This window comes from Peromyscus leucopus, chromosome 23, assembly GCF_004664715.2.
Source record: "Peromyscus leucopus breed LL Stock chromosome 23, UCI_PerLeu_2.1, whole genome shotgun sequence".
In the NCBI taxonomy this organism is placed as follows: domain Eukaryota; kingdom Metazoa; phylum Chordata; class Mammalia; order Rodentia; family Cricetidae; genus Peromyscus; species Peromyscus leucopus.
The window spans coordinates 13,391,093-13,398,698 of record NC_051082.1 but is presented as its reverse complement, the minus strand read 5'-3'; the positions used below and the strand labels follow the sequence as shown (position 1 = coordinate 13,398,698).

General features: G+C 54.2%; 1 long non-coding RNA gene across 1 annotated transcript; it reads right to left on the bottom strand.

The window, feature by feature from the left end:
* Nucleotides 1-1,283: 1,283 nt before the first annotated feature.
* On the bottom strand, nucleotides 1,284-2,713 carry LOC119086568. The gene is made up of 2 exons (XR_005089876.1): nucleotides 1,989-2,713; nucleotides 1,284-1,519 (listed from the first exon to the last, which is right to left on the bottom strand). It is a non-coding gene; the product is annotated as an uncharacterized LOC119086568 (long non-coding RNA).
* Nucleotides 2,714-7,606: the final 4,893 nt, after the last annotated feature.

Below are 7,606 nucleotides of genomic sequence, written 5' to 3'. Positions count from 1 at the left end.
CCACAACCCTCCACCATCCCCCTCCATCCCCGCTGGGACTGATTATTGGCGGGTGTGCATGAGTGAATTTTGGGGTCACAGAGAGTAATCGGATCTGGCCAGGCTGAGGCAGGTGACCTGAGCTCTTGGATAAGGAGATTAATCTAAATCTGTCAGGGAAGATATCTTCTCAAGACAGCCTGGGAGCCGGGATGTGAAAACTGAACTTGGGAATCCCCTCCCCACATTCACAGCTCTAACGCCAAGGGAAAAATCCATCACTGAGGCTGAGCCCCTAAACTATGGGTGGGAAACCCAGATCACACAGAACCTGGCGGAGGAAGCCGGATAGTGGGTGTGGCAGGGGGGTGAACTGGGGTCTTCAGGTCTTCTTCAGACCCAGGCAGGATGAATGCCATTGAGTGGAGTCTGGGTCCAGTCTGGGTTGGGGATCATGGCTTCGTCTGGTAGTCTGTGTGAAGTCACTGCCCTACCCTGGATCTCCATTTCCTCACTTGTGAAGTTGGTCAACACTGGCTCACCCTCCTCAATCTGCACTGTGGACTTAGCTCTGCCATCCTCCGGGCTCCCGCTTTCTCCTTCCCCTGAGTCCTGTGAATGCTGTGGCTGGCTGACTCCTGTTTTCCCACTAAGATAATGGCTGATACTCCTAAGGCTATAGGGAGAATCAGATGCTTCCCAGGAATCTGGCGCTGCTCACAAATCGTTCTCTGGGTGGTGGTGGGAACAGCCCAGACGCCCTAGATTTTTCCAGAAGCATTTGGTGATTCCATCCACAAGCTGTCAGAGAAAGCAATCACGTGACCACTCAAGACTTCCATGAGGAGTGGGTGAGTCCTTGGAAAGACCCGGAAATAGAGCCTCTGCTTCCCCACAGCCAACTCAACCTGGCCCTTAATTTGACTTTCCCAAGGCCTTGGCAACACCCTGAGGTGGGTCACGGTCGCCTATTTTTCAGAAGAGAAACAGAGACTCAGAACTGGGAAGTGGTTCTTTACAGGCTACCAAGCTATAGTATGCCAGGTGGGCAGGGATGCCAGGAACAGTGACACAATCCTGAAATGATCACAGCCATGAGTTCAAGGCCAGCGTGAGCTCAAGGGCCCAGTACAGGAGATGGAGGAGATGAAGGCTTCCCATTGGCTGGTTCACATTTGAAAGTTATATCTCCCTGTGAGATACTCACTACTCGAGGAATTAGCTAACCCCAAAAGGTGGTCCCTGCCACTGCCAGTGAGTCCCCCAAGTCCCCAAAGTGAAAAAGACTCAGTCACACAGCACCATTCAAGTACCAGCTCCATATTTCTATTCAATCTGTTTGTCTGCCTTACGGAGAGTTTGGCTACAGGGAATGGAATGATCATCAGAGGCTTAAAGAACAGGAAGCTTTTGGGTCTGTCTGTCAGCTCAATGGCCTCATCAAACCCCCAGTCCTTTCTCTCTTTTGCTTCACGGCATGTGTTGAAGTTTCTCCTTATAGTGCCAAGAAGGCTGCTGTAGCGCCAGACATCAATGCCTCCTACGGAGTCCCAACAAGGAAGAAAAGCATTCCGGTTATTGAATTCCATGGACTCCACTGTGGTGTCACAGCGTCTGTGAATAACCACGAGCTATTAGATTTTTATTCCTTGGGCTGATTTGTGGGTTTAACTAGACAATGTATTCTGATCCCGGTGGGTGAGGGTATCTGCTAAACTGCACGCAGCAAGTAGCTGAGTTGGTTCAAGAAGGCTTCATTCGATGGGCAGTGGTGGCGCACCCCTTTAATCCCAGCACTTGGGAGGCAGAGGCAGGCGGATCTCTGTGAGTTCGAGGCCAGCCTGGTCTACAGAGCGAGATCCAGGGAAGGCGCAAAGCTACACAGAGAAACCCTGTCTCGAAAAACCAAAAAAAGAAGAAGAAGAAGAAAGAAGAAGAAGAAGAAGAAGAAGAAGAAGAAGGCTTCATTCAAGTGCCTAAGGCTTCACGAGGCATCTCCAGTTGACTACCTGGTTGCTTCATCATGGTGGTCTCACGGCCATCTTTCATGATGGCTGGCTTGTCCTTAAGTCCTAGTCAGAAACTGCCCCAGTCTCCCCCACATCACGGGAAGTTACAGCTACAGCTTTGACTCCAGGGGAGGGAGACCCTTTTTCCTCTTGGTGGGTGGAGCTGTGGGCGGTGCAGCAAAGGTTGAACTTGGTAGGTCTGAGGCGTCCAAACCCTGAGCACTCCTGAGGATGGCAGGTCCCTAGGCTCCTGGGAGACAACCTCCCAGCCCCAGGATGAGAACTCTGGGGCTTCCAGCCTTGTATTTGAGCTGGGCCTCTGGAGTAGGTGAGATGACGAAGACTGGCCATGCAGCATCGGCTACGCTCACCTGACCGACCCTCAATAAGCGCTGTAGACGTCGAGGCTCAGGGGCATCTTCCTACTGTCGGCCATTTGTGCCACAGGACGAAGCTTTTTGAATTCAGCATGGGGAGACCCCACTGGGCGTCCAGGGCCATTGTCTCCCGGACTCTGACCCTTGTCTTTAATCTTGCTGAGTTTAGTCTGGGTCTTGTCACCAAGATAAGCCATGAATGAGTTCCTCCAGCCTCTCTGAGGGCTTGCTGAGCCCAGCTGGTCTCAGCCGCCATCACTGGAGATGGCTCTGTAATAGAAGAAGTGATGGCACTGGACAGTGGTGGCGCACGCCTTTAATCCCAGCACTCGGGAGGCAGAGGCAGGCGGATCTCTGTGAGTTCGAGGCCAGCCTGGGCTACAGAGAGACATCCAGGACAGGCACTATAACAACACAGAGAAACCCTGCCTGGCGGGGGGAGAATCTAGCCATCTTGGGGTGCCCTCCTGCCACGACACCTCCTCCTGGCTTCTCTTTAAGTCTCACTTGCTTGGAAGATTGCCCAGCCCAGGTCTCCATAGGCCGGGTATGGCCAGAGGGTCACAGTAATCCACCCCCAGGACTGGGCATGCCCAGCAGAAGCCGCTGAGAAGCTAAGCGGGAGGCGTCAAAGGTGACGAGAGAGCTAGCTTACTTACCTTACCCTCAAATCCCAGAGTAGGAAACAGAGGCCAGTGAGGTCCAGGGCCCTGTCTCAAGTGTCACAGCTAGCTAGTGGCAACCCAGGTCTGCGTGGCTCTAGGACCCAGCTCTCCAAGCTGTGGTGAGGATGGGACCACCGCGCCAGCGTTGGGGACTCCGTGGGAGGGAACTGGGCCACAGAGTGTGCTCCAGAAGGCCATAGAAGGGAAGGGACATGGCCGCTGCTTCCTCAGAGCTCCACACATTCCCAGAGGGCTGGGACACTGCTTCTCTATGACATTCACTTGAGAAAATGTTTATAAGTCACATTTATTTATTGATGGGGTGGGGACGAGCGTGCACCACAGCATGGGAACGGAGGTCAGAGGACAACGTTCTGGAATCAGTTCTCTCCTTCTACCCAAGTGGGGCCCAGCAATGAATGACCTACCAGGATGAATGACCTCCCTGGCCTGGCACTGACAAGGGCCCTGGGTTTGACTGGCAGCACCTGAGTACAAAGCCAGGTGTGGTGGCAGACTCTTGTAACCCAGGGGCTGGGGAAGTGGTGATAAGCAGACCCCTAGAGCTTGATGGTCAGCCCCAGGTCTTAGGGAAAGACTGTCTCAAAAAGCGAAGTATGAGTTGGGGGTTTAGCTCAGTGGTAGAGTGCTGGCCTAGGCCCTGGGTTCGAACCTCAGCTCCAGAAAAAAAAGAAAAAAGAAAAAAGAAAGTTCATTCAGCCTGTGGTGGTGGCGCACGCCTTTAATCCCAGCACTCAGGAGGCAGAGCCAGGCGGGTCTCTGTGAGTTCGAGGCCAGTCTGGTCTACAGAGCAAGATCTAGGACAGCCAGGACCACACAGAGAAACCCTGTCTCGAAAAACCAAAAAAAGAGAAAAGAAAAACCATTCAGATGGGATAGGATCGGGGAACTGTCTCAGAACTGCTCTCGGGGGATTTAGGAGGAGGAAGGAGAAGGCATGTGGATCTTGGACGAGCCCCCTTCTTGATCTGTGTGGAGCAGCTCACCCTGTGGCACCACAGAGGACGCAGATCGGCCCCGCCCCAGTGTGCCACCCCCTCAGACCCTGGCTAGCTGGAGAAAGTCAAGCCCTGGGAACTTCTGGCTTTCCCTCTGGAGCTGGTGCAGGGTCCAGTTCTTTGTTAGCAACAACAAGGTGTGTCAGGAGTTGAGGATGACGGACCAGCAGACACTTGTCCTTGTAGTTGAAGTCTTGGGGCCTAAACTGAGCTCACTAAACCAATCCACAAACTGTATAATCTGCTTAATCTCGAGAGCCTGTTCTGCAAAGGATCCTGGGAGTTGTAGTTTTAAGTTCTCAAAGCACTATCCCAGAAGCAGGAAGGGAAGAAAGAAGGGAGGGAGGGAGGGAGGGGGGAGAACAGCTCAGTCCCCTTGCTGAGGAGGGACAGCCTTTCCTTGGACCAGCCTGGGGCATCTCGTCCCTTCTGCCACCTCCAGACGGTGGCCAGGTGTCCCCAGCATCTTGCAGGGTCATGGGCAGCAGCATGGTGCCAAATTGAATTGCATGCTGGCCTCCCTCCCAGGCTGGGCTCCATCACTGCCCTCTGGCCAGGGTCACTGCAGCTCAGGACACGAGAAGGTCACCCGTTTGTCACAGGGGAAGGTGGGGGAGGGGATGTGATGGTTGTTAGCGGAGTTTGAGGGTACAGCTGGGGTGATTTAGGGATCAGGTCAGCCACTTGTCTCAACACGCCAACTGGAAAGAGGCGTGGACAAAGACATAGTCGGTCAGCTAATGTGGCCACCCTGGAAAGAAGAGATAAAGGGGTTCGGTGACCCCGGCTTTATGTCCTGAGGCACTGAGGGGAGCTTTAGGCTGCCACTAGAGGAAGAATTGGGTTAAGGGCTGGCATGACTGTGAGATCTGCTGTTCCTGGAATCCAAAGTGGCTGAAGGTTAAGACGATGGCCAGAGAGCTTATTAGCGGGGGCGGGGTGGGGTGGGGGTGGAGGGTGGGAGCAGTCTGGAGCAGGGCATTGTGGGAGCTGACCTTCAGATATTTCTTCACACTACTTTCTGCATCCTCAGACTCTCAGGCCCTGAGCTCAGCCAGGTGGGCAGTATCCTGAGGAATCAACACCATACTGTTCAATCAAGCAGGAGTGTGACCTGAAGAAAAAGGACAATAAAATGAAGGCACGAAGCACACACAGCATGGCGGCGCACGCCTTCAATCCCAGCATTCAAGAGGCAGAGGCAGGTGGATCTCTACGAGTTGAAAGCATCCTGATCTCCACAATGAGCTCCAGGACGGCCCAGGCTGCATAGTGAGACCCTGCCTCAAAACTAACCAACTGACCAAAATGAGAAAATAAAATAAGCAAAATGTGAGCCGGGGTCTACAGACTTTGTCCCTTGCCTCTCTTCCCTCGACAAGAATTGTCGCTGGGATGGGGATCCAAGGCTGGACTCCCCAAGCTTGGTCCCCAATTCTTGTGAACTCCGTTGAAAGAATTCAAAGTGGAGTGTGGAAAAGAGGCAGGTTTAAGCCAGGTGGTGGTGGCGCACACCTTTAATCCCAGCACTCGGGAGGCAGAGCCAGGTGGATCTCTGTGAGTTCGAGGCCAGCCTGGGCTACAGAGTGAGATCCAGGACAGGCACCAAAGCTACACAGAGAAACCCTGTCTCGAGAAAAAAAAAAAAAAAAAAAAAAAAAAAAAAAAAAAAAAAAAAGGCAGGTTTCTCACAGAGCAAAGTGGAGAATGTTCTCCCAGGGCGGGAGTGTCCAAGGGAAAGGGACAATCCTAGCCATGTCCTTTATCACTAAACCTGCTGCGAGATAAGGATCTTGCAGGATTTAGACTGTTATCTATTAACACAGTCAGAACTGTGACTCAGAGCACATTCTTTTGGCCTCTAAGGAAAGTCCTGAAGTTGCAGCTCAAGATTTTTACAAGGGGTTGATGACCAGGGAAGGGTGTCATATCCTTAACCTGGAGCCCCAGGCAATATCTGAGGATCTCATACTGGCTTCCCTCATGATCCCAAGAAAGCTTCCAGCAGCAAACAGAGACAGCATACTTCCCTTCCCAGAGATACCAAAGAACCTTCCTCTGGACTCGGACTGTGGGCCTCTCCTTTGCTTCCGCTGAGGCCACTGTCAATGATTATAAACCCATCTCAGTGGCAGACTCCAGGAAACTGTAATGTACCAATTAGCCTCTTACGTTCTCGGTCTAAGCATTGGCCAGGGCGGGCTGGCTTGGCAGTCTGACCCTGATGGAGACAGCCCTGCGTTGTGTGTGAGAATCAACCCGGTAGACTGACACCTTCTAGAGGATTCTTTTGCATTTGTTTGAGTGTTGATCCTCATAGGCAGAGGTGGGTGAGTGGTTGGGCCCCCTTGCTCCTGACCCCGCCTCCCACCCCCCCACCATTTGCCCAGCTCGCTCCATCCTGCTTATCTGTGGCAGTTTTGTTTGCTCCAGGCCACATTGGGGGGAAAAAACCAAAAGCCTTGTTCCTGGCAAGAGGGCTTGAGCTGTGCCGAGGAAGACCGCAAGGGTAAACCTTCCCCCTGGGAGGCATGCTCCTAACCGCTGCCCACCCAGCGGCAGACAGTGGAGAGCTGTGAGTCAAGCACCCTAAACAGCAGTGACGGGGGGTGGGGGTGGGGGTTCCAGAGGATGGAGAGCTGGCCATGGCTGTCCGTTAGAGTCATTGCCAAGCATGCGTGAGACCCTAGGGTCAATCTCCAGACAGACAAATAAACAACTCTGAAAACAAGTCTACTCAGGTCACTGTGTTACAGAAAGGAGGCCTTTTAGTGAAGAAGCGGGGCGAGGGGGGGGACGACGACGAGAGAGAGTGGCCCGGGGGAGGGGACGGGAGCTGGCTTGCTGGACAACGTGACCCCTGGGCGCGGCTGGCTTGACAGGGCGCAGCCGAGGGTGGCCCTGGAGGGCGTTGCCCTGTCCCTCCCGGCAAGCGGCGGGTTCCCCGTGGGTCCTGCGCTCTCGGCTGTCCACAAGAGAACGCGGGGTCGCCGCTGTCACAAAGGCGGCGTGTTCCAGGGCGGAGAACGCGGGGTGCTGAGTCCACACTGAGTCCAAAACGCTCGCGCGCCTCGGTCTACCCGGAGCCGCGGGAGCCGCGGGGTGGTAAGTTCGGGCGCACACAGCGCCCCCTGCTGGGAACGAGCGGAGGCTGGGGGCTGCCACGAGCCCGGCACCACCCGCCACCACCACAGCCGCTCCCCAGACCCAAAGGGCTGTGCCCTCCCAAGCGTCCTCACATTTATTTGCCATCTATTCATTCATTCGTTTGCTCGAGGCAGGGTCTCATATATCACAGGCCGGCCTCGAACTCCTGCCGCAGCCAGAGATGATGACCTCGACCCTCGACATCTGAATCCTCCTTGCCTCCACCTCCCCAGGGCTGGGATGGCGGGCCAGCACCACCATGCCCGGCTTGGTTCTTGTTTTAAAATAAACCGTATCCCTCGCCCAGGATCCCTGCAGAACCCACCTTATCGTTTAAAAGCAGGAAGGAAGCGTGAGCTTCCTGCCCCGGCTGTGAAATGGGAGGATGATAAAGATGGTAACGGGACTAA